The sequence below is a fragment of the Cnephaeus nilssonii genome (genome assembly GCF_951640355.1).
Source record: "Cnephaeus nilssonii genome assembly, chromosome: 20".
NCBI classification, from domain to species: Eukaryota; Metazoa; Chordata; class Mammalia; order Chiroptera; family Vespertilionidae; genus Cnephaeus; species Cnephaeus nilssonii.
Window position 1 is genome coordinate 37,443,862 of NC_137091.1, and position 26,119 is coordinate 37,469,980.

General features: G+C 50.9%; 1 protein-coding gene across 6 annotated transcripts in view; it reads left to right on the forward strand.

Annotated features, from left to right (window-relative positions):
• PAK4 (p21 (RAC1) activated kinase 4) overlaps positions 1-26,119 on the forward strand; it is a 50,994-nt gene that overhangs the window by 11,645 nt on the left and 13,230 nt on the right. For 2 of the 6 annotated variants that reach the window (XM_079759948.1, XM_079759943.1), the window contains exon 1: positions 25,683-25,805. The exons of 3 other annotated variants lie outside the window; for them this stretch is intronic. The gene's annotated coding sequence lies outside the window, so the exon portion shown is untranslated. Of the gene's footprint in view, positions 1-15,660; positions 18,082-25,682; positions 25,806-26,119 lie in introns of those variants that run through there. One more of the 6 variants, XM_079759944.1, reaches the window with a different exon arrangement.

Genomic DNA, 26,119 nt, shown 5'->3' on the forward strand with positions numbered 1-26,119 from the left:
CGAATTTCCATAGTTATAATAAGCCTAGATCTGCGGAAACAAGCCCTTCCACTGTCTTGGCCATTCTTGGCTTTTTGTAATTTTGTTTAAGTATTAGATAAGCATCTGTCACATACACAGATATGGCATCACTTCTTTCATTCCATGAATGTGGTCTATATTTGTCTTTTCTGATGTCTCTCAGAGAAGTGTCATAGTTTTCCATCACAGTCCTTGATCACCTCTTGGATTATTTTTAAAATACATTTTTATTGATTTTAGAGAGGGAGAGGGAAGAGAGATAGAAATATTAATGATGAGAGAGGATCACTGATTAGCTGCCTGCTGCATGCCCTCTACTGGGGACCGAGCCCGCAACCCAGGCATGCTCCGTTGACCAGCATCGAACCTGGGACCCTTCAGTCCTCAGGCTGACACTCTATCCACTGAGCCAAACCAGTTAGGGCACCTCTTGTTGGATTCACTCCCAGGTACTTCATGCTGTGGCAGGGGGAGCCTGGGCCCTCTTCTCCAATGAGGCGCCTTGCTCACTAGGTTGGGCCTTGTTGGGTGAGGCTCTCCTAGCAGCGGCAGGGCCCACCTCCCCCATTCCCTGCTTCCTCCCTGGTACCATCCTGGGCCCTGGCAGAGGGCAGGCAGGGTGCCTGCAGAGGAGGTTGTAATTTTCCTGAATGACTTTAAGCCTAATGAAAGGTTTTGCTTGACTAATCAGTTTATGGTTTAATTATCTGGAACAGGCTCAGGAATACCGGGGGTGGCAAGACTGGTATACCCCAACACCCTTCAGTGGGCCAGTTGGGCTTCTCCATGCCTGTGAGAGAAGATGTGGAGGGCAGCAGGTGCGGTTGAGGTTAGAATGGGTCCCTTTCTGCTTAGAATCCTTCCACAGCTCTGTTGCCCAGGGAGGAGGCCAGGACCCAGTCCCTCCGCTGGTCCGTAAGGCCTGCTCCCTTCTGCTTGCTGGCTGCATTCATACCTGGCTGGCCTTTGTTTAGTGCTCTCACTTCATTTATTCTTTGGGTCTTGGCCTGAAGGTCACTACCTCTGGGAAGTCATGTCAGCTGCCCCACCAGCCAGAGCAGGTCCAGAGCAGGTGATAAGCTCCACCCTCCCCTTGCCTGCTGTCAGGGTTACTCATTACACCACTGATAAGTGCTTCTCAAAGGGGGTGCCTGGGCTGGGCCCTATGGCTTAGCACTTGAGTTGCAGGGGACCCAAGAGGAGAAGCGGTTCAGGACTGGTGCTCCTACGTGAGGGCTGGAGTGGGTGTTCAGGCCTGGAGGACTGTGTGCTGGCTGAGGTCTTCTTCAGGGAGATGCCTAGCTGGACTGGACTGGACTAAGGATGGGCTCCTGGGAGTTCGTTGAAGGGGGAGGGGACCTGGAGATGGCTGTGCCAGGCCTGGCTTCATTCCTTGCATTCCTTAGCAGGCCCCAGACTCTTGGTGTCCTAAGGTGGGGGAGGGTGGACAGGCAGAGAGGGGCCTCCTGGGCAATTGACCCTGTCCCTCCCCACCTCTCCCCTCCTTGTTCCTCCTTCTGCCTGCCTCATCAGTGTGTCCAGTCCCTCCTCAAGCCCCCTCATCCCACACTCACCCTTGGCTACACATTAGTCACCTGGTGGGGCCTCTGTACAGGGACCCAAGCACAGACTGTTTGAATCCAAATCTCTGGCTGTGGGTCCTAAGTGTTGGTTTTTTTCCTTAAAGCTCCCGGGTGACTCTAGTGTGATACTGAGCTGGGATAAGAGCCACTGGTCTACAGCAAACATGTATTCGCTTTTGTGATGTTCAGGACACTTCTCTAGGCGTCTCACATGGCGTCATTAGGTCATGTCCCCCTCACAGGCACACTATAGGAAGATATTACTCCCATGTTATGGATGAGGCCATGGGAGGCCCAGAGAAGGCTTCCTTCTGTCCCTGGCGGTGCAGCCTCTGCCACTGTCCTGTCTCCCCCCACCCCCATCCCTTGTCTGGACTGCATCTCTCTGTCTCCCCACCTTCTGTCTTTCTCCCTGTCTCTCTCCCTTCTTCCCACCCTCAATTTTCACTCCCCCACCCTCACCCCACCCCTATCCCCCAGCGGAAGCTTTCCCAGGCTTCCCGTTTAGAGCCAGGATCCCCCTGATGCTACAGAAGGGAGCTGGTTTCTGCAGGCCCAGGGCAAGGATGGGAAGGATGCAGATGTCATTGGGCGCCAGCCTCCCTCACTGCTTCTGGAGTGCGGGGAGTGGGGGAGGGCACCCATCCTGCTAAAGTTGGGGGTACTGGGGTTGGCTCTGCAACCTTGTCGGGCAGACCATCTAGGCTGGTGAACCCTGACAGATCCTGTGACCCTTACCCTTCCATGGGCCCCAAATTTGGTGTCATCTGTTCCCATTAACATTTCAGGATCCTATGGAGTGGCTGACGGTTTAATTTCAGCAAAGGTTTATGCTAAGATGTGAAGGCTCTGTATCTGGAGCCTTTATCATTTGATGGGAATGAGGGGGAATGAGAGCCCAGTGCTCCCATGCTTGGCAAGGACTGGGGCCCCCAGCTACCTCTGTGACCTTGGGTCAGGCCCTGAGCCCCAGATGTCTCTTCATTAATTCCCACATCTGGAGCAGGAGAAGGATTCTTGCTGCCTCCCAGTTTAGCTGGATGCATTAAGTGAGTCAGTGTGAGTGCGTGTGTGACGCTCAGCAGAGGGCTGCCATCATTATGTCATTATGCTTGCTGTTGCCTCAATTACTGTTAGTTATTAGAGGCAGGTACATGTTTGGATTAATAGTTAAGATTCACGGGGTGAGTGATCCATAATTCTTTGCTATTAAGACTAGGTCACATTTCCTGTTGTATAATGTTAAAAGTCTCATAAAGTATCATATACTTTAGCTATAAATATTCCAGATTTTCCTACTATAAGAGATAAGGAATCTTTAAAAAAAATAGCCACAATACCATTGTTACAGGAAAAAAAAGCAACAAAATAATTCCTTCATCTCCTCACATTTCCCCAATTGTCTATCACCTTTTTTTCAGTTTGTGTGTTTGAGTTGGAGTTGCAGATAAAAGTCAATGCTTTTGGATATGGTTGGTATGTGTTCTGTAGTCCATAAGATTTACTCCTTCAGTTCTTTTGTGTCCTTGCTGTTTGAGTCATTTATCTTTCAAAGACCCTGGCCTTTTGTCTACATCTGGCTGGTGCTTTTTGTGGTGTCATCTTACATGTTCCTCTATCCCCTGTGCTTTTTGTAAATTGGGGCTTAGGTTAGAGACTTGGTTATAATTAAGTTGTGTTTCTTTCATGAACAGTATGTGCCTGGATGATTTTAAAAATAAATTTAGTTAAGTTTATAAAAAGTGAATGGATTGAAAAAAAAAATCTTCAGTTGCTCCTAGTAAGGCTGGTACCCAGATACAGCAGAGTGGGATGGGGGAACTGAAGGACTGAGATTTGGGAATTCCTGAGAACAGAGGGCTCGGTATTAGCTCCCAGCCTGCAGTGAACCGCTGTCATAAATGCACAGCTTTGGGTCCCTGCTTTGCTAGGACGTAGGCCCCCAAATGAGAACTGTCCCTGACCCCTACCCCCTACAGCCTGGCCTGGTGGTTAAGCCTTAGAGACAGAGCTAGACTCTGCCCTTGGCCACACTGGGAACCTTTCTCATCCCTTGCCTGCTTCCTCCTGCATAACATGATGGGAGGGCTGTGGTCAGGACTCAGTGACCATGCGGAAAAGGGCATGGTGCCTGGCGTGTGCTCCGGAGCTGCTGTTCTGCATTTAGTGTAGATCTCCTCGACCTCAACTGCGTCACCCTCCCCTCCAATTCTCCCTTCCTGCCACGCCGGCCTCCACGCGCACATCTTGAAATGTATCGGGCGGGCTCTAAACCTTGGGCCTTTGCAGTGGCCGTTCCCCTCACCTTCAGTGCTCTCCTCATGGCTCCCCACATGGCTCCCTCACTTCAGGTCTTGCTCACATGCCACCCCCCCACCCCCCCCAGACCTCCCTGACTGTATTCTCTGGCCCCTCTCTCACTTGTTATATACATTTTTATTTACTTGTGTATTGTCTTATATCCAACACTGGAATTTCTGCTCCAAAAAAGAGGGACTGTCTTATTCACTGCTGTGTCCCCAGAGCCTAAAACAGTGCTTGACAATTGAGTGCATAATAAAGGATTGCTTAGTGTGTGAACTAATGAGAGAATGAACATGGTTAAGTGAATGGACTTTGGCACAGGTTAGACCTGCTGTGGAATCCTGACTCTGATATACACCGTGTGACCTTGGGCCGGCACCTCTCCTCCCTGAGCCTTTTCCCTCCTCTGCAACATGGGGGGTGTTAGCAGCACCTTACTCCCTTGTTTTGCACCAGCATGCTACCCACATATATGCTTTATAGCTGGCCTCACGGCTGTCCTGTGTCTCCAGCACAAGGCACAGATGAGCCAGCCAGGGCTGTCCCTGCCATGGGGACACTTTATCAAATCTTAAACAAGGCCTTCTAGTCTGTGTGACCAGCTGTGGTGCCCCAGAACAGTCCAAGGATATGGATAGGTGAGTCCCCGGGGCCAGGAAGGCTCCATGGGGAATGTGACTTACAAAGGACATGAGAGTGCCAGGATGTGGAGAGACCTGTGTGTTGTGGCCGAGTCTGAGGGCTTTGGGGCTGGCTACTTCCAGGCTGTTGTCTTCCTTGCAGGAAGCAAGCAAAGAGCTGCAAGGGGCCAAGGAGGACTGCTGCTCTGATTACAGTAGCAGTTCCAGGAGTGTGTGTGTGTGAGAGAGAGAGAGAGCGAGAGCACCAGCTCATCTGGCCAGAATAGCTCAGTGGTTGAGCATTGACCTATGAACCAGGAAGTCACGGTATGATTCCCAGTCAGGACATATACCCTAGTTGCAGGCTTGATCCCCAGTGTGGGGTATGCAGGAGGCAGCCAATCAATGATTCTCTTTCATCATTTATGTTTCTATCTCTCTCTCTCTCTCCCTTCCTCTCTGAAATCAATAAAGATCCTATATAATAATCCTATGTAATAAAAGCTTAATATGCAAATCGACCAAACGGTGGAATGACCAGTGGAATGATGGGTTGCTATGATGCACACTGACCACCAGGGGGCAGACGTTCAATGCAGGAGCTTCCCCCGGCCTGCAGGCCCCAGGCCAGCCACGGTGGGTGCCAGCGGGGGGCCCCCAATCGCCCCGCCGGTCACCCCACAGATAGGCCCTGATCGCCAGCCAGGCCTAGGAATCCTACCCATGACTGAATTTCGTGCATCAGGCCTCTAGTCCTATATAATAAAAGGCTAATATGCAAATCGACCAAACGGCAGAACAGTCGGTCCCTATGATGCGCACTGACCACCAGGGGGCAGATGCTCAATGCAGGAGCTGCCCCCTGGTGGTCAGTGTGCTCCCACAGGGGGAGCACTGCTCAGCCAGAAGCACTGAGCTGGACTCACAGCTGGTGAGCACAGTGGTGGTGGCGGGGACCTCTCCCGCCTCCATGGCAGCGCTAAGGATGTCTGACTGTGAGAGGGTGCAGGCTAGGCTGAGGGACCCCCCCGCCTGAGTGCACGAATTTCATGCACCGGCCTCTAGTATATTACAAAAAATAAGAGAGCCAGCGCACACATGCATGTGTAGATGGAGCTGCCAGCTGTCAGAATTGCTATCGCTGGTGTTTCCTGCATGGCAGTGTAAAATATGACATGTGCATAAAAGTATGCAGAACCTCCCTGTTCAGTTTAATGAATAATTATAAAGCAAACACCCATCTATTGACAACCTGATGAAGACAAGCATTGCCAGTGCCCTAAAAGCCCCCTCCTTCATGTGCTCTTTCTAGCATTATCAAATAAATGCAAGCATCTTTTCTTCTTTTAATTATTACCTCTTTTCGTGAATTATGAAAGATTTCAGATGTCCCAGGAAAATAGAGAATCACCTAATGAACCTCCTCAGGCCTGATGCACAGCAAGGAGAGAAAACACTCTTGCTATGATTAAAGTCCTCCAGATGCCTTCCCCCAGGTACCCAGAGCCTCACTGTGGTCCCTCCCTGGGCTTCCCTAAATAGTATACTGGATGGTTCTCCAGGTTTTAAAATGGTGTAAATGATCCCAGGCTGCCAGTACTTGGCTGCAGCTTGCTCTCAATATTTTGCTCTTGAGGTTTCTCTGGGTGGATAAATGAAGTTCTGTGCCAATAGGGATGCATCCAGCATGGGTCAGAGTCCCCCCACCCCAGACAGATAAAAGCAGCCTGCCCTGCTGGAGCTCAGGAGGGCACTTGGGGTCCTCTGCCCCAGGCCCGCAGCCCCCGCCCCAGCCTGGCATTGCTTCCAAGTGAAAGTGGGCATTTTGGAGGGTGGGGAGCACTGCTAGCTTTGCAGGTCACCAAATGGAATTCAGTTACAGGTCCTTGATGTGTAAGGGGCTTCCCCTGAGCACCTGTAAGGTAAGAATGGGTTATCACCTGGGATCTGTCCAGAGGAAGCTGAGACCCTCCCTCCATGTGGGAATAGATTGGGGGTTGAAGTGGGAGGGTCTCTTCTCTTTGGCTTCCCCTGAGGGCCCTGTTTAGTGATCTCATCTAGCAGTTCATGGAGAGACCCTCTGGGTTGGAGATTATTATCAAAGGCTCTGGATCTGGAAGCCTGGGTTTGCCACCTGGCTCTGCCATCTACTAGCTGGGTGACCTTGGGCATGTGGCACTCTTAACCCTTTGGCCTGTTCCCCATTTATAAAATCGGATTGTATAAAGGTTATTTCATCTTTGTAAAGCACTCAAAAGAGAGCTAGCACATAGAAACCTCTTAATAATCCTAGTTCTCAGTATTATTGTCATTATTGCCATTCACTCATTCATTTTGTAGATACTCACTGAGTTCATCCCTGGGCTGGCTGATGCCTGGGACAGGCTGGTGGCCTGATAGCCCAAAGTCCTACCTCATGGAACTTGAGGCAGTGATATTCTAGAGTCACCTTGGGGAAAGCACAGTCCAGAGTGTCCCAGCTCCAGCCTAGGAAATCAGGGAATGCTTCCTGGTATAGGAGACATCTGAGCTACTGGCTGGGAGAGGAACAGAAGTTAGTGTGTGGAAGGCTATTTTAAGGAGCATGAGCAGCATATTCAAAGGCTAAAAGATGGGAAAGGGGCTGGCATTTTTAATAAAATTATTTTTAATTAAAATTGTTGAGATAATTGATTCACATGCAGTTGTAAGAAATAATTCAGTAAGAGCCCTTGTACTCTTTATCCAGTTTCCCCAGTGGTAACATTTGGCAAGTCTAGAGTTAGTACAAGAACACAACCTGGATATTGATGTGGATAAGGTAAAAATACAGAACATTTTATCACAAGGATTCCTCCTGATGCCTTTTTATAGCTACATCCCCTCCCTGGCCCGTCCGTAACTCCTGGCAACCACTTATCTGTCTATTCCCCATTTTTATAATTCTGTCATTTCAAGAATCTATATAAATAAAACCCTAATATGCAAATAGACCGAACAGCGGAACAAATGGCCGCTATGACATATGCTGACCATCAGGAGGCACGCGCAGAACATGGTGGTCGTCAGCTGCGGCAGGATGGTGGAGCAGGTGAACGGGGATGCCAGAACAAGGTGGGGCACCGGTCGCTGTCATCCAGGCGAGCCTCTGGTGGTTACTGAAAATCCTTTGCTCCCGTGCATCGTGGCCCCATCTGGCACTCGCACCTTTTGCCAGTGCTGGCCCCACTTGCACCCGCTGTTGGTGCCCGGCACTGGCCCCGATCGCTCAGCGCGATCAGCGGCCCCACTCACACCCACTACTGGTGCCAGCCCAATCTCTCGCGCCATCAGTGCGTGGGAGCGGCAGTGGCGGGAGCGGGGCTGCCAGCAGACGGGATTGGGGGCTGGGCAGGGGCGCGGAGGATGGGCCAAGACCCGCCCAGTGCCCACTGCAGCCTCACAGCCCACAGTTCCTTTCAAGGTGCACGAATTCATGCACTGGGCCCCTAGTGTTATATAAATGGAATCATGCTATATGTAACCTTTTGGGGTTGACTTTTTTCCACTAAGTATATTCTCTAGAGATTCATCCAAGTTGTTGCCTGTATCAGTATTCATTCCCATGATATGAATGTACCACAGTTTGTTTAACCATTCACCCATTGAGGGACATCTGGGTTGTTTATAGTTTAGGGTGATGACAAATAAAGCTGCTATAAACAGCCACATACACAATTATGTGTGAATGTAAATTTTCATTTCTCTGGGACAAATACCCAGAAGTGCAGCTGCTGGGTAATATGGTAGCTGCATGTTTAAAGAAACTGCCACACTGTTTTCCAGCGTGGCTGCACCATCTTACATCCCCACCAGCAATGCAGGGGTGATCCAGTTTCTCTGCTTCCTCACCAGCATTTGTTGTTGTCACTATTTTTCACTTTAGCTGGCATAATAGGTGTGTAATGATAACTCACTGTAGCTTTAATTGGTATTTCTCTAATGGCTAATGATGTTGAACACCCTTTCAGGTGCTTATCTGCCATTTGTGCATCCTCTTTGGTGAATGTCTCTTCCTGTCTTCTGTCCATTTGCTAATTGGATTGTTGGGGATTTTTTGTGTGTTTTTTAAACTAAGTTTTGAGAGTTCTTTGTCTCTTCTAGATACTACTCCTTTGCCAGATAAGGAGTTTGTAAATGTTTTCTCCCAGTCTTTAGCTTTTTATCCTCTTCACGTGGGCTTTTGCAAAACAGACATTTTTAATTTTGATGAGGTATAATTGATTAAATTTTCCTTTTATGGATCTTGCTTTTGGTGTCATGTTTAAGAACTCTGCACCTAGCCCTAGATTCTGAAGATTTGCCTATTTGTTGTCTAAAAGTTTTATAGTTTTAACATTTTACATTTAGCTCTCTGCTCCATAATGAGTTAATAATATTTGTGCAAATTGTAAGGTTTGGATCAAGGTTCTTTTTTTTTTTGCATATGGATATCTAGTTATTCTAGCACCATTTGTTGAAAATGCTGTCTTTTCTCCATTGAATTGCTTATGCTTCTTTGTAAAAAAAAATAAGTTACCACAGTAAGATACCACTTTATACCTACCAGGATGGCTATTATTTAAAAAATAGGAAAATAACAAATATTGGTGAAGATGTAGGGAGATTGGAACCCTCATGCATTGCTGGTAGGAATATTAAATGGAGCAGCCACTGTGGAAGACAGTTCAGTTGTTTCTCAAAAGGTTAAATACAGAACTACCATAGCAATTCCAATCTTAGGTATATGTCCAAAAGAATTGGAGGCAAAGACTTGGACAGATATTTGTATACCAATGTTCATAGTTGCATTATTCACAGTAGCTAAAAGGTAAAAGGTTTAAGTATCTATTAACAGATAAATGAGTACACAGAAAAACCAAGATGGTGGCATAGGTAAATGCCTGTACTCGTTGCTTCTCACAACCACATTCAAATTACAACTAAAATACAGAACAACCATTGTTCAGAACCACCTGAAAGCTGGCTGAATGGAAGTCCTACAACTAGAGAAGTAAAGAAGAAGCTCATTGAGTCTGGTAGGAGGGGTGGAGGCACAGACCAGGCTGGACCAGCACCCATGTGTGCCGCTTTTTTTAATCAGGAGGGAGATCATCTCTGTGGAGGCCACGCATGAGGAACAAGGAGTCCCAGCCCCACACCAGAGCTCCAGCTCAGGGTTCCAGAGCTGGGAAGAGAAGTACCTGCAACTATGGGCTATAAAAACAGTAGTTTGTGGCTGAGTGACACCAAGGCTGCTGGAGACCCAAGTGTTCCATTTAAAGGGCCGGTGCACGAACATACTCAGACACCCAGCATGGGTGGCTTTGGGGAACACAAACACATATGGGGAGGAACTGGGTTGTCTGGCATTGGGGCAGGGAACTTGGGGTGGCTTTCTCCCAGATGGGTTTGCTCACAGGGGTCATTGTTCCTGTGCTGGAACCTCCTCTTTGCAGGGCTGACTGGCAGCCATATCTGAGTTTCCATCAGCCTGGAGCACACTGTTTGCTGTATCATGGGTATTCCCTGAGACCCTGCCCCATCCAATTTGCAGCCCCACCCAAGTTGTTTGCAGCAGCTTTTCCATATGAATGGCCTGTCCTGGCTCAGGCTTCAGCTTTTGCTAAAATCTCTCAAACAAGCTGCAGCAGGTGACAGCATGCCCCAAACCTATCAATAAAAGGCCCAACCCCAGCACTAGCACCAGCCTGCCTTGCTTCCAAGCTGGGCCTTGCCTGGGTACATCCAAGCCCAATAAAAATAGAAAATAGCAGCCATCTGAAGATCCCTCTATAGGTCCTGTCAGGTGGCCCCAGGCAGTGGCTGACTTTGCATCTCCCTGGAGGCCCTAGAGCCAGTGCACCTGGTGGGCAGCTTCAGACCATAGCAGATTACAACTCTACACATCCACAGGTGACACACTCAAGGGGCAGACTCAGTGAGCACCAAAGCCCCACTGAAGCAAATCCTGCTCCATTAGGGTGTTTCCTGAACAGCAGCTCTCCCACTGTAGCCACAGTTGGTCCTCACAGTTAATTGGCCTCCCAGTGATGCCAAAAGCAGTCAAGGCTTAAGTACAAGACTGTGCACACAGCCCACACAGGGGTGTACCTAGAGTGCCCAGCTCAGAAGACTGGGGAGGCTGAGCCAATGGGCCCTACAGGATACCTACTACACAAGGTCACTCTACCAATTCCAGGAGACATAGCAACTCTACCTAATACATAGAAACAAACACAGGGAAGCAGCCAAAATGTGGAGACAAAGAAACATGTCACAAATGAAAGAAATGTAAGCAAGCAAACTACTGGATACAGAATTCAAAACCATGGTTATAAGGTTGCTCAAGAATCTTCATGAGATTTTCAAGGATTTTAGTGAGAATGTCAAAGACACAAAAAAGGACCAGTCAGAAATTAAGCATAGACTAACTGAAATAAGGAATAACTTACTGGGATTCAACAGTAGACTAGAGGATTCCGAGAATCAAATCAAGGATTTGGAATATAAGGAAGCAAAAAACACCCAATCAGAACAACAACAACAACAACAAGAATCCAAAAATATGAAGATAGTGTAAGGAGCCTCTGGGACAACATCAAGTGTACCAACATTCGCATTATGGAGGTACCAGAAGGAGAAGAGAGAAAGCAAGATATTGAAAACCTATTTGAAGAAATAATGACAGAAAACTTTGCCTACCTGGTGAAAGAAATAGACTTACAAGTCCAAGAAGCACAGAGAATCCCCAAAAAAGAGGAATCCAAAGAGGCCTACACCAAGACACATAATTAAAATGTCAAGGGCTAAAGACAATTTTAAAAACAGCAAGAGAACAGCAGTTAGTTACCTACAAGGAAGCACCCATACGACTTGTCAGCTGATTTCTCAGCAGAAACTTTGCAGGCCAGAAGGGAGTGGCAAGAAATTTTCGAAGTGATGGATAGCAAGGACCTACAACCAAGATTACTCTACCCAGCAAAGCTATCATTTAGAGTTGGAAGGTCAGATAAAGAGCTTCATAGACAAGAAAAAGCTACAGGAGTTCATCACCACCAAACCAGTATTACATGAAATGTTAAAGGGTATTATTCTTTAAGAAGAGAAGGAGAAGAAGAGGAAGAGATACAAAATATGAACAATAAAATGGCAACAAATATATTTATCAACAATAGAATCTAAAAATCAAAATAAGTGAACAAATCTAATGAACAAAATAAACTGGTAAGCAAAATAGAGTCAGAGGAAGCATTGGACAGACTGACGAATCTCAGAGGAAAAGGGGAGGGGGAGAGTGGTAGGAGGAGATTAACCAAGTATCTTAACTATAGACACTGATAGTAGGGTGGGGAAGGGGCGGGGCAGGAATTGGGTGAAGGGAGGCAAAGGGGGGGAAATAAGGGGACATCTGTAATACTCTCAACAATAAAGATTTTAAAGAAATAAAATAAGTGGATACATAATTTGTGGTATACACACATAGTGGAATATTATTCAGTCATATAAAAGGAAGGAGCCCTGGCCGGTCTTGCTCAGTTAATTGGGCAACATCCTGTGCACCAGGAGGTTGCCTGTTCCATTTCTGGTCAGAGCACATGGCTGGGCTGGGTTTTCAGTCCCAAGTAGGGGGTGTACAGGAGGCATCCTATCAATGTTGCCTCACATTGATATTTCTTTCCAGAAACCAATAAAAATTATTCTTTAGCCTTGGCTGGTATGTTCAGTGGTTAGAACACTAACCTGGGCACTGCAGGGTTGCGGGTTCAATTCCCGGTCAAGGGCATGAACCTGAGATGCAGTTTGTTCTCTGCCTGGGTCGGGGCACATGCTAGATGCAACCAATCAATGTGTCTCTCTCACATCGGTGTTTCTCTCCCCCCCCCCCCTCCTTCTTTTCCACTCTCTCTAAAAGCAACAGAAAAATATCCCCAGGTGAAAAGTAATACAAAAACAAACAACCAAACAAAACTAGTCTTTAAAAAAAAAAAAAAAAAAAAAGGAAGGGAATTTTGATATATGCTACCAATATGAATGGACTTTGAAAACATTATACTAAGTGAATGAGCCAAACATGTGGCTCAGTGGTTGAGTGTCAACCCATGAACCAGGAAGTCATGGTTAGATTCCAGGTCAGGGACTATGCCTGGGTTGCGAGCTCAGTCCCCTGTAGAGGATGTGCAGGAAGGAGGCAGCCAATCAAATGATTCTCTCTCATCATTGATGTTTCTCTCTCTCCTTCTCCCTTCCTCTCTCTGTAGCCAATCCTATCTAATAATAGAGTAACATGTAAATTACCATCACTCCGCTAGCCCATGATTGGGCGGCGGGAGGCTGGGGGGCGGGACTCGGGGTGGCCTATCCGGCCATTGAGAGGCACAGATCCGCTGCCACTGAGAGGGGCTACCCTGCTGTTGAGAGGCGCAAGGGGCGGGACTCCCGCCCCCTGTGCCTCTCAACGGCCAGATCCGTGGCTGAGGGGGCCTGCCGTGGACACCCAGCTGCGCCTCTCAATGGCAGGGTAGCCAGGTGTCCGCGGCAGCCCCCCTCAGTCCCGCCCCCTGCGCCTCTCAACAGCAGGGTAGCCCCCTTCAGCGGCCGCGGACCATCAAAAGTGGGGGAGCTGGGTGCCTGTCTGCTCCGGCACCAGGCCTTTCAGAAGCCTCCGCCGCCGCGCCGGAGGCTTCTGAAAGGCCTGGTGCATCATCGGACAGGCACCAAGCTCCACCGCGAAAAGCGAAAGCGTGTAGGGGACCCTACACGTGCATGATTCAATCATGCACTGGGCCTCCAGTAAAAACATATTAAGGGGAAAAAAAGAAATGAGCCAACCATAGGAGAAATATTGTAAGATTCTATTTATATAATTTGCCTAGAATAGGCTAATTCATAGAGACTGAAAATGGAATAGAATTTACCAGGGGCTGAGGAGGAGAGAATAGGGGGCTATTGTTTAATGTATACAGGATTTGCATTGGGAATGATGAAAAAGTTTTGGGTAAAGACAGTGATGATTACACGACATTGTGAATGTATTTAATGCCATGGAATTATCCGTGTTACATACAGCTAAAGTGATAAGTATTAGGTATGTTTTAACACAGTGAAAAATATCAGTGTTTTAAAATGTTGGTATATTTGTGTGGATCTGTTTCTGAGTACTCTCTCTGGTTACTGATCTACGTGTTTATCCACACTCCTGATTAGTGTAGCTGTCTTTTAGGCCTTTATATTGGAGACAGTGAGTCCTCCCACTTTATTCATCTTCTTCAAAATGGAGCTGTTCTGGGGCCTGGCCCTGGCAGTTTTGGAGCTCTTCTCAGGTTCCCTTGTGTGGAAGATGGCACCATGGTTTACCCAGCTTCAGAGTCACCCGGGCACCTGCCTTGTCCTTAGTCCCCTCATCAACGAGCCTTGCTTTTTCTTGGCAGGCATAGCTCTGTCTGTCCTCCTCTCTTCATGTCCAACCATCCTGGCTACCTTCATCGTTGCTTGGAGCAGTGATGTACTCTTGTCACTTGTCCTCACGCCTACTCAGGCCCCCTTAGTTCCGTCCTCCACAGACACGGCAGCCCAGAGTTACGTCTTCTAAATGCAGGCCCTCTGGCTCACCTATGGCCTGGCTCCACCACTCCCCTGTCCCTCCAGCCTGTGAGTCTCAGCTGAATTTCACATTTAATTTGTGTGATTTTTTACTCTAAGCCCCACAGAGCAAGGACGATGCTGCACCCGCGCCCCAGCCTGTGCAGCACATGGTGGACATGCATTGGACTTCCATTGGTGGAATCCATGAATGTGGGAAGGAAGCTGCATGCTGCTGGAGCTGATGACTGGAGGAGGAGTGTGTTGGGAAATGAGACTGAGAGGTGGCGAGAGCCTGGGGAACCTGGGGAGGAGATAGCTTTAACTGTGCTGGCCCCAGTAAGTAAGGTGAGGGACATCAGGTTTACAAAGCTCTCCCTGACCATGCAGAGAAATGGGCAATGACTTAGAAGAGATACTCAGCAGAAAAGGAATTCTGACTCTTTTGTGAAAGGATGTGCATCCTGCTACGCAGAAAAAAGCAGATAACAACTAGGCCGAGGGGACAACTTCACCTATCTGACTGGCAAGGCGTTTGACAGTCCCCTGGGCTGTGAGGCCCTCACACTGGACAGCTTGGCAGTGCTGAGCTTTGCCTGCAGTTCCACTTCTAGACATTTGACCCACAGGCACACCTGTGAAATGACATCTGTACGTGGTTGCCATTGCTGCACTGTTTGTAAGAGCTCAAGGCTGGAAACCACCAATGTGGCCTCATGGTGATTGGTTCAAGGCACCTTGGCCCTTCCATGCAGAGCTGTGCTTTGTGGAGATCAAGGCATGGAAAGACTACTAAGATATATTATATATATTTTTCTATTAAGTTATAATAAGGTTTTTATTAATAAGCAAAATTAATAAAACATAAACAATGAACTATAAATAAATAACATAAGTAAATATAATAACATTTTAAAATAATATAAATTGTTAGTGTACATGCTGGAAAGTGAATAAAGCATAAAGATATAGCATAACCGATTATTATAAAGGGAAGACCTACATAGCCCCTCCTCCCCAGGCCCTCCCGCCCCAGGGCAGCCCCTTCCCTGACTTTCGAGGCAGTCACTGCCTTGCTTTTCTCTCTGGTTTTACCCCCTCTGTATACATCCCTAAACAGTGTATTTCATTTTGTCTGGTTTCAGACTTTTTCTGGACAAAATCCTAGGATGTGTTTTATGTTTCGCTTCTTTTGTTAACATCGTTTTGCTATTCGTGCACATGCAGCTGTGGTCATTCATTGTCACTGCTGTGTACTATTCCATGGAGCCAGTAGACCACACTTTATTATCCATTTCCTGTGGATGAGCGTTTGCATTGTTTCCAGTCTCTGGCAGATTCAGATTGTGCTTCTTGAACCTTCCCATACGTGTCCCTGGAGCCCAAGGGCTGGATTTTGCTTGGTAGGCTCCCAGGAAAGCGCTGGCCAGGTCCCAAGTGTGTGTCTTCACCTTTACTAGATGCTGCCAAACTCCTCCTGGTGCCAGCAGCACAGGAGAGCCAAGAAACGTTCTTGAAAAAAGCAGGTGCAGAATAGTCTATGTGGTATGCTGCCATCTAAAGAGTGTGTCAGTGTATGTGTGCACCCGCATACACATGTGCATTTGTAGGCTCTCAGAAAGGACAAAAACCTAGGAGAGGTGTTTCTGGGGCCAAGCTAGGACAGGGCAGGAGGCGTCCTGTCACTGCTTACCCTCTGGTGCCATTGGCTTTTGAACCACGTGTCTGCGTTATAAAGAGGCAGACACTGAGATGGAAAGAAAGGGCAGAGATGAAGCCCAAATGTGGCAGAATGTTAATAGTTGGAAATCTGAGTAGTAGATTTTATGGGTTCACTGTTTTAGTCTCTATTTTGAGGTATGTTTATTTAGTTTATAATAAAATCTGTTCCAGTGTGAGAGGATCTTGGACGACCTCTCCCTCTCCTGGCCCCTGAGGCCTATCACCAGGAGAACCTCTTATTTCCAATGAGAGGCTTGGTGCGCCCTCCTTCCTCCCTTCCCCTTCTCTCCTCTGTCCCTCCCCTTCCCCTTTGCTGGCCACTACTCGCTTCCCACACCAGAGCCCAAACCAGCCGATCCAGTCTGGGGAGGTTAGAGGAGCCGCCTCACTTGGCTCCTGTCTGGGTGGCTGCCTGACAGGTGCTCCACCCTGGTGGGGGAGGGAGCGGCCTGGGATCTGGGACTTCTGGGGTCCCCAACCTACCCTGCTGTGGCCCTGGGAGCCTCTGGCTTGCTGAACAGGTGATGGACAGGAGGGGGTTTGAGGGATTTCCAGGCCCTCCTGGTCTGAGTGATGGGAGTCCTGTGGGAGTCGGCCACCGTGGGGGAATGGGAATGACTCAGGTTTCTGTCCCCCTGTCTGCCTGGACTGCTCACTGTTCTCACTGGGCTCACCAGCACCTGGGCATCTGTCCTGGACCCAGCCACCTACTCAAACCCGGGCCCTGTCACTCACAGGACCCTTCAGTGAGGAAGCCCCAGGGCAGGGAGTTCTGTCTAGTTTGTTCATTACTGAGTTCTCAGGGCCTCCAACAGGCCTCCTGGTATGTGCTAGGAGCTCAGCAGATGTGTGAACCAGTGGGGGAGACAGACATTCAGAGACAGTGACAGCCGGGAGTGGTAGCACTGGGATAAGGTCCAGAGGGGGCACCTGACTCAGCCTAGTGTGTCAGGGAGGGCATCCTGCAGGAGCGCTTGTGGTAGGCTCCACAGGGTGAATAGGGATGAACCAAGCAGCCGACCCCTGCCCCCCAAGTCCTCTATCATGGGTGAGACAGACAGAAAGAAACAAACTTCACACCAGGAACTCTGGCCTGGGCCAGCGAAGGCTTTGCAGGGGAAGTGAGATCTAAGGGCAACGGGTGTGAGGTAGAGCCAACACGGCCCCTTCTTAATCCCCCTCTCTGAGTGTCTTTTTCTCCTGTTCTGGAGTGGGGGTTCTGAACAAGCTAGCCTGCTGCTCAGAAAAGCTGGTTTAGGGCACTGGCACTGGGACAGGTGGCAGGTGACCAACTTCCCTGCCTCAGTTTCCTCTGATGTAAATGGGCCAGATAAAGTACTTGTCCAATGAGGGCAGCAGTGAGTTAATGACAGTGTGTGCAGAGTAGAGCCACTTATTTTCAGAAGGGTTAGTCACATCCTGGAAGGCAGAGCCAGCATGGCACAGCCCTTTCTCTCTCCCCATTCCCACCATCCATATCTCCCAGCCCTCCACCTAGAGATGGCGATGTGGGGGCTTCACCAGGAACTGGATCTTCCCCTTCTGGTTAGGCTGCAAGTCTCAGGCTCGTCCTCATGCATGAGTGGGGCAGAGCTAGAGAGGCTACCTTCGTTGTGTTTTCTCGAAGCTCTTGCTGGACTCACAGCCTGGAAGTGGGGGGAGCAGAGAATACATCAAGCCCCAGATCTCCAGCCACCCCTCCATATCAGAGCCCCACCCCTCTGCCCTGCCCTCAGCCTGGATCATTGTTTCAAACCTAGCTGCCCGCCACTATGCAGCACTGCTTGCTTCCCTAACCCCTGGCATCTAGCCTACCATGGGGAGCGAGGTGGGGGTGTGGGGGTGCTAGTGGGGTTCTGGCCCTCTGAAGCAAGGGCTGTGGTTGGAGTCTCCTCTGCCTGTGTCCCTGCCTAGCCCTTCCCTCTGCTGGACATTGTGGTGATGGTGATGTGGCCCACGCTCTCCAGACTCAGCCCCGCCTCCCTCTGTCTGTCCCTCCCATTCTCCCCCTCCCTCCTCCCGTGGGCTGGAGCCACAGGGAGCTCAACTTCTCTGCCAGGGCAGGGCAGCGTCACCACCCACTGCCAGAGAGGCTGGGGCACAGAGCCCAGCCAGCTCTCCTTGGTGGGTGCGTGTGTCGGAGAGCCAGGGGAGCCCCCTTGAAACCTGCTCCCTGCTCTCCCAGCTGAAAGCCTCTGTCTGTGGCTCACCCCGCTGAGGTGGCCCAGGACCCAGGGAAGAAGATGGTGGAGGTGAGCTGGCCCTGGCCTCAGGCAGGAGGGGTAGATAAGGGAGGGCTGCACTGGGTGTGAGGAGGGTAGTCCTGCTGCCTGGTCACCTGAGCCAGTGTGAGCATGTGATCACGGGGCCACACCTTTACTGGGCCCAGGGGCAGGGTTCCCGTGGTGGTGGTGGCAGGTGTCTTTGCTGAGGCTTACCACATGTCTCAGTTCAGGTCCCTGAGCATCTCAGTGGGAGCGCCCTCCTGGGGTCTGGTTTGGATGGGGTGGTTCTGAGGGGCTGTGCCTCTCTAGGTGACTGACCCCGGAGTTGGCCGTGGTTGTGCCTGGGTCTGCCATGGGGACTTACTGCATAGTGTGTGTGGATCTAGGCTTGTGTGGGTCTGTGGTCTAACTCTGTCTTGGGGAATGTTCCTGATGTGTGTATGGGGTCCTGGGTCCGCCTTTCTAGGGAAGTCCAGCAGTTATGATGCATCTGTGGAATTGTGTGTGTATGCATGTGCCTGTGTTTCTGGCTGCTGGCCCAGGTCTGTATCGTGCATGCCATTGGCATGTGTCTGTGGGTCTCTTTCAGGAATGCCTGCACCTCTGGGATGTGTGTGGGTCTTCATAGTGGTTTTGGAGGGGTCCTGGTCCATGGGTGCTTCAGGGACCTGGCTGTGACTGTCCTATGTCTGACCCTTCCATGCTGAGAGCTTCCTCTGAGCCAGGCCCCACTTTAAGACTGCTTCCCTCACCTTCTCCCACTGATGCCTCACATTTCCCGTGGACTTGCTCTGTGGGTGCCCATATCCGAGAGGCAGGAGCTGAGGCTCAGGTGTGATGTCCCTTCCCATGCTCAGGCTCTACAACCGCTGCCTCTGTTGGGTTGGCATGGCTGCTGCTGGCTCTGGCTGCTCAGGGAGTTTCTTGTACGACCACGGCGTGTGTGCCTGTGAGTCTGTGGTTGTGTAGCTGGATGTTTATGCTGAGTCTGTGTCATGGTCTCTATGGATGATTGTGCTTCTGTGTCTAGGGTGTGTGTGTGTGGGGGGGGGGGGCAGACAGGGAGTTGCATGGCAGGGGAGGGCTTGAGTTCCGGGGGCCTGGGAGGGCTCCAGAGCCTCTTTTCTGCCTATACCCTCTCCCTCCTTCCTGCCCTGCCTTGGGGAAGAATGAATGAAGTCTAATCTGATTTCCCCCGTCCCTGCGGACTCACCCACACTCAGGTTTGCTGTGGCATTCATTCCCACCCTGGGCACCTCTGGGGGGTGAGGGATACCAACAGAGCCCTTTGTGTCTGTGCCCTGTTGTGCCTGGCCAGGAGGGCAGGGGTATTCGAGGCTGGGACTGTCAGAGGAGCCAACTGGCCTCCCTTGAACCTCTGAGCACCAGCCTGGGCCCAGCTGGGTAAAGGAAGTGGCATCTTTTCATTCAACCACACTCAGAGCTATCTCCCCCCCTGTCCCCCTTTGCTGGGCAGGGCTGGGCACACAGGGTGGCTGAGATGGTCCCAGGCCCTGTCCTCTTGGAGGCTCCCAGTCCAGCGGGAGAGGCAGATGTGTCCTCAGACAGTGGCAGCCCATTACACTCCCCCACTCCAGCCCTAGAGAAAGTAAGACTTAACAGAGAGAGTAAGACGGCACATTTGCTCTGGCCAGGAGAGGAACTTGCCCAGCATCCTCTTTTATTTATTTGTTCCTTGATTCATTCAGCAGCAGCAGCAACAACAATGGCAGTAATAATAACAGCAGCTAACATGTAGTGAGGACCCATGGGTGCCATGCACTCTTTTAAACGTCATCTCATTCTATTGTCTAGACATTCCCAGGAGTTAAGAGACTCGTTCCCCTCCGTTTGCAGATGAGGACATTGAGTCCCAGAGAGGTTGAGTCACTTGCTCAGAGGCACACAGCTTGGCAGCGGTGGAGCTGGTATCTGAGCCTGGGCAGTCTGCTCTTAGCCACCAGCTGCCTGCTGAGCCTTGTACTGGCACAATCTGTGTGAAGGCCTGGTCGGGGAGAATGGCACTGTGTCGGGCCAGAATTCAGAGAGCAGGGCTGCTTCTCACTCCCCAGACTGCTGACTCCAGGCCCTCCTTCCCAAGACCAGGGTGAACCCAGATAGATCTGCGTGCTGCTATGGGCTTTCACCCACGGGGGGAGACTCATGGATTTCTAGCAGCGTCCTCCGCTCTATGACTTGCCTCTTGTCTGTCGTCCAAATATGCTGCCCCTTCCTCAGATTTCCAGCCTGGGCCACATGGCTGGGGCGGGCCTCCCTGTGGTGGAGAGGACCTGGGATGGACTCCCAGTGGGTGCTTCTTGTGTTTGGGACACACACCTGGTTATTTACTAAATAGCCAGCTGCACTCTCGAAGGACTTGGGCCCCAGTTCCTTCTCAGGCATCAGGTCAGACTTTCAGACCGTGTGGGATGGGCCTTGGGGCTCCTGTCTGCCCCCTGCCCCAGCACCCTTCCCTGCCTCTCCTCGGGGTCTAGACTCATCACACTGGCAAGGGCATCACTCCTTTGTTCCACTGATGTTTACTGAGTGCCTACTGTGTGCTCAGGTCCTCCTCTGGATGGCAGGGACACAGCAAGAACAAGACAAAGGCCCCTGCTCTCTGGGAGCCGACATTGTACTGGGGAAGGGGTGATGCCAGGTAGTAATAACTGCCATGGAGAAATATAAAGCAGAGGTGCAGATTGTGTCAGGGGGTCGGGGAGGCCTCTCTGAGGCAGTTTTATTTACACTAAGACCTGAATGTCAAGAAAGGGTGAGCCATGCAGCTCTGGGCAGAGAAAATAGTAGGTGCAAAGGCCCTAAGGCTAGAACAAGATTCCTATGTCTAAAACGAAAGAAGAGACCACCCGTGTGGTTGGAGTGAAGTGAGGGGAGGAGACAAGGTCCTGAGGTTGGCAGGGCCCACTGGGCAGTGCCATGTTAAGTCACAGTTTGAGCAAAGGTGGAAGCCCTTGTCGAGTTTTGTTCGTTTAACATTTTTTTCAGATTCCCTCCTAACCATGGCAGCCTTTCTGATCCTGATTCTGGTTATCACTAGTGGAGTTGTCTCTGTCCTGGTTCTTGTCCCATAAACCTCTGGGGTCTATTGTCTGGAATGGAGGCCTTGGCTGGAGCCAGGGCCGCTGGGAAGCAGGAGGCTGAAGAGACGTCAACAAGACCTCTCTGGATCAGAGTGGGTGCTTCTGTGACCTGGTGCTGGGCAGCCCGGGCAGTGACTTCGCCTCTCTGGGCCTGTTTCCTGGTTTGGGAAACAGAAAGGAAGAGGACTCCATACCCACCCACCCAAGAACTATTTGGAAGGTTCAGCATGGCCCGGTCTGCATGCCTGGCATAGGCTCAGGCCAGAGTCAGCGTCCCCTCCATCCACCCAGCTGCCTCTAAGGGGTGACCTGTTCTAGGTGCTGAGATCCGGTCATGACCAACCAAAACGTGGTCCCCGCCTGTGTGGAGCCACAGGAGATAACAATAGACACACTCACAACGGTATAACAGGTTAGGTGATACTAAGGGCCAGCAGTGTGCCAGGTGTTTGGGGGATGTGTTGATGGGCAAGACCAGACCATGCCCCTGCCCCCGGTGAGCTCACACTCCAGCCATCACTAAAGTAGTATCAGTCCTCGGCAAGTCCTACCAACTCGACCTTTATAGCGAGCCCGGAACCTGCCCACTGCTTCCCCTTCCCGCTGGACTCGCACAGCCTCCTCTTCCCTGGATCCCTGCTTCTGTCCTGTCCCAACTCCAGGGTCTGAGCTCCTCGCACAGTGTCAGGCCATCTCTCCCCTGCCAGATCTTTCTGTGGCTCCATCTCACTCAGGAAAAAGCCAGTGTCCTCCCCGTGGTTCACAAGTTCCTACTGGATCTGCCCCCACTGCCTGCCTGCCCTCCTCTTTCTCACTTGCTTCCTCGCTGCCCAGGCCTCAGACACTTAGTCTGACTTCTCTTTGACGGCATCAGGCATGTTCCTACCTCAGGGCATTTGCCCTGGCTGTTCTTGCTGCCCAGTGCTCTTCCTCCAGGTACCCACATGGCTCCCCCTTCCCTCCCTATTCAGGTCCCTCCTCAAGTGTCACCTTCTCAGCAAGGCCCTCCCAGACCTCATTGAAAACTCTAACCTCCTCTTACCCTCCTGATCCCTGTTTCATTTTCTTCTCGTCCCTTATCTGACTTACTAGCTGTTTTTCGGATTTATCTAATCTGTTGACAATCTCCTTACCCCTAAAACGTGAGTTCTGTCAGGGCAGGGATGTTTCTGGCTGTTCAGGCCACTGCTGTCGGCCCTGCCTTGCCTGGTAGATATCAGCTGTCAGTAGACAGTGATGTTTGGATAGTGGGTTCCTGAGTGTCATGGGGTCATTGTGGGTAGAGTAGGTGTTTGGCAAGGAGGGGGGCATGTGTCAGTCCCAGGTATGTGAGGATTTCTTGGAGGAACTATGCTCATGGGGAGAAGCTTGAAGAGTGATTTGGATGGACAGCAAGAGCTGAGGAAGGGTGAAAGGTGGGAATGGCATGGGATGTTAAGAGGGGCAGTGAGGAGCTTGCTGTCTGCTGAGAAGGTACGCTGGATTTTCCCTCCATTGTCAGAGCACAGCCCAGAGAGGTAGGCAGTAAACTGAGGCAGGGAGAGGTTTCCTGGAGCTGGTAGGTAAAGATCACGGCAGAAGGGTGAGCAGGAGCCAGTGGTGGAAGCCCTGAGCGCAGCTGGGGACAGTGAGCGCTTCATAGTTCCCTTCAGTTTGGTGAAGATGAAAGGATAGCTGTGATCCCAATCACATCCCCTCTGCCCCTGGGCCCATGGGTTCCCGCTGGGTCAGCGCCCTTCACTACCAGGGGAGCAGCTCTATACAGCGCCTGCGGCGGGGAGGGATTAGGAGGTAAAAGTTTTACACATGCACACACTCCCAGACAGCTTTGTCACACACACCGTGGCTCTTGCTCTTCTGCCTGTTTCCTCTCATGAAAGGTCAGAGGGTAGAACAAGCCAGTGTGACTGGAAAATCTGAAGCTTTTGCTAGGACAGGTTGAAAACTGCCTGTTCCACATGAGAAGTGATTTAATTGAAAAGATTTTTTAAAATGGAAACAAACATTTTAGAGTAGGATGCAAAAATGTGTCTGCATTCTTGGGATCAGACACTGGACTTCAGAGGTGTCTGTGTCCTGGCTGGTGGCTGCGGGCTTCATGCTGTCCTCTTCCATTCTGTGTGCGCGCGCTGGTGCACGCTCTGCCAGTTTCTCAGTCTGCCTGTGCAGAAGCTGCGGCCTGAGAGCAGGAAGTAGTGTAGTGGGTACAGAGGAATCTGTGGGCCCAGCTGTGTTGCAGGCATTGGGGTACAGTGGGGAGCAATTGGCTCTAGGGCTCTCATGGAGCTGACATTCTAGTAGGTGAGACAGACACTGAAGAATTACACACACACACACACACACACACACACACACACACACACAATGTATGGAAATGCAATGAGGAAAAATAAAGCAGAGAAAGGGGGCATAGAGAGTGACTGGACAGCAACAGGGACATTTGAGCACAGATGCGGGTGGAAAGAAGGAGAGAGAGAGCCATGTGCGAATCAGTGAGAAGTAAGTTCCAGCAGGTAGCAACCACCAGTGCAAAGGCCCTGAGGTGGGGGCATTTCTAGGGTTTGAAGAATAGTGAGGAAGCCCATGTAGCTGGGGTAGAGTGAGCGAGGGGGCATGAGGAAGGAGAGAGGGGAGAAGTGATGGGCCTTGTGGGTTACAGGGAGGAGTCTTTGTGAGCCAAAGTAGCATTTAAGGATGTTGACTCTGGAGTGAATAGGACTGTCTTCCAAGCTCAGTTCTGCTGGATGCCCTTAGTGCAGGATTTCACTTTGTGAGCCTCAGTTTCCACATCTTCAAAATGGGCATGAGAATAACCACTTCACTGAGATTGTAGAGTCAGTGAGCTCAGCACCAGCATCTGTGCAGGGTTGTGAGGTCCTCTGGTGTTGATGGCAGTATAAATACTGGGGCTGAGCCTCAGCGAGCCACATTTGGTGGTAGGGACTGGCTTTCAGACACCTTTTCTGCTGTAGTCTGTCATGCCAAAGGCCTGCAGGAAAGGTGGATAAGGAATCACGGGGGAGGGGAGGAAGCTGTCCCACTTTGTGCTGCCTCTTGCTATCCCTGGGGGCCAGGGCCAGACAGGTCAGATAGGAAGTAGGGACCCTCCCCCCAGAAAGGTTCAGGGCAGGAGAGGAAGGACAAGATCTGGGTGGGGAGAGGGGAGGAGGCCAGGATCTACCTTGGAGATGATAACGATGATGATGACAATAGCATGGCTGCAGCCTGGCCGGTATACCTCAGTGCTTGAACGTTGACCCATGAACTAAGAGTTCACAGATTTGATTCCCAGTCAGGGCACGCCCGGTTGCAGGCTCAATCCCTAATAGGGGGTGTACAGGAGGCAGCTAGACGATATTTCTCTCTCATTGATGTTTCTATCTCTCTCTCCCTCTCCCTCTCCCTCTCTCTCTAAAAATCAATAAAAAACATGTAAAAAATTAATTTACAAAATAGCGTGGCTGTGATCCTTGGGGCAGAATAGGCAGCTAAGAGCTTGGACTTTGGTGTCCAACTCTCTGGGTTCAAAGCCTGGGTGCCCTGGACAAGGGGCTCATCTCTGAATCTTGGAGTCCCCATCTGTGAATTGGGGATGATAAGAGTGCCTCTCTCAGAGGTTATGATGAGGGAGTGGGATTAGACACAGAGAGCATCAAGCAGGGCCCAGCACATGAAAATCTCCCAAGAGGCAGCTGCTGCTAATTCCGAGAACTGGGTTGGACAGGCCTGGAATCTCATGTCCACGCTGCTACCAAGCTGTGTAACCTGGCCAAGGGGTGTGTCCTCATCCTCTCTATGCCTTGTGTTTTATCGTTTTTTGTTTTTTCGCCTGTAACCGGGGTCAGGTCTGTAGCCTGGGTCAGGTGTGCAGATTAAATGAGGGACTCTGGGCCGAGTGCTTAGAAGAGGGGCTAGAACCCAGCAGGTGCGTAGTAAGCGTGGGTTGCTCTCTAAGGGGACACCCTTCCTTCCTGTGCGCAGTTCTGGGGCCTGGCCATCAGTGCCTGTGCTCTCTGTGCCTCCTTATAAGACTCCAGGAGCTGTCCTAACCCACTTTTACAGGCGGCAACTGAGGCACAGAGTGGCTGAGCCGCCAGTGCAGGGCCACACTGAGCTCCCAAGGTGGGCTGGCTCATGCTGCTTCACGGGCACAGAAACTGAGGGGGCACAGTCTGTAGCAACAGCGCCCAGGTTTGGGCCCTGGGCTGTCTGACTCCTAAGTTCCAAGCTTGTCTAGGAACCCCAGCATCCCCATTCCTGGTGCAGGCCCCTGCCTTTAAGTAGCAGCTCCTCTCCTTTTCCTCCTGAGGCCCCCATAAGGTCAGGAGCTTGGGGACTTGGTGGGAAGAGGAGCGTGGTGAAGGAGCCAGCTGTGCTTGGAGCTGCCCCAGGGTGGGGCTCCCGCCTGATCATTATAAACACGGTCAGTTCCTCTGTTTGTCCTGCCCTCCGTGTGGTGCCAGAGGGAAGGGGTGGCCCCAGGCAAATATCCGGAGGTGTGCCCCTCTACCCCTGTCCCCTGTGGAGTCACTGCCTGCACTGTGCAGAGGTGGCTTGGGGGTTTATGGGTGGGTGTTGTGGGTTGGCTGCCCCATCTGCCAGGCTGCTTCCTGCCCACGCATCTGGATCCTGAGCTCCTCCCTCTCCTCGGTTAGTAAGGGGTCACGTGGCTAACCCTCTCCTGCGAGGCCTGGGCGGGAGGTGGAGGATGGGCAGAGCAAAGAGTGAGAAAGGCCAAGGGGAAAAGTGAGGCTAGGTCTGGGGCCAAAGGGAGGCACGGCGGGAAGACAGTGCAGCGGTGATAGTATATAGGGCAAAGATCTGGGGCGACAGAGCAGGGAAGATGGGAGAGGGTCGGGTGTAGGGTGCAGGGTGGGTCAGGGCCACCACTGGAAGTCTGGGAGGGAGGGCTGGACAGTGTTCAGAGGCCTGGAATCGGGGGGGACACTGAAGGGGCTCCTGGT